Source organism: Brassica oleracea, chromosome C2 (assembly GCF_000695525.1).
Source record: "Brassica oleracea var. oleracea cultivar TO1000 chromosome C2, BOL, whole genome shotgun sequence".
In the NCBI taxonomy this organism is placed as follows: domain Eukaryota; kingdom Viridiplantae; phylum Streptophyta; class Magnoliopsida; order Brassicales; family Brassicaceae; genus Brassica; species Brassica oleracea.
In genome coordinates this window covers 44,984,834-44,985,455 of record NC_027749.1, presented here as the reverse complement: position 1 = coordinate 44,985,455, position 622 = coordinate 44,984,834, and positions in this window count along the sequence as shown.

Sequence of the window (622 nt, the reverse complement as noted above, 5' to 3'; positions counted from 1 at the left end):
GTTGTTGTGTGTATAATAGTACTTGTGTGGTGAAGTGAGCTTCTAATGTAAATTATATTGAATTTTAATAACTTTGCATTTAGGCATTTGTTAATTTTAAGATTGATGGTTTTAGCGTCAGAATTGTATTTTAATTTGTCACATTTTTGAACATTACTCTTTTAAAATGTTTTTTGCTCACTCTCCATATTTTGACATTGGGCCGTCCCCATCTATGTAATTCGCTTACCTTTCCGGTGTGCGGTGCTTCTCGCCATCACTGAGAAAAGACTCACCTTTGTGTTCTTGTTTTTCCTCACATTCATCTCTTGTGATATTATCTGATATTTGTTATAGATCATGCTTACGAATTCTCAATTGTGCGGTTGTTTTTCACTGTGTTGTAGGTTGTTTTGGTCAATATTGGTCCTCTTCTTTTTTAGATTTTGGCTAATTAGGAACTACATCTCGTTGGGTTGAGTTAGAGTTCAGTTGTCTTTGATGTTGTCTTCCTCTCGTTGACTTGCCGTCGATAGTCTCTGCTCGTCTTGATTTTCAAGATCTAGTTTTTGGTGATCTGATTTTTATGCTCTTTTTCATAGCTCGAGTATGGCTCCACGGTTTGATGATTTTGTTTCGTCTC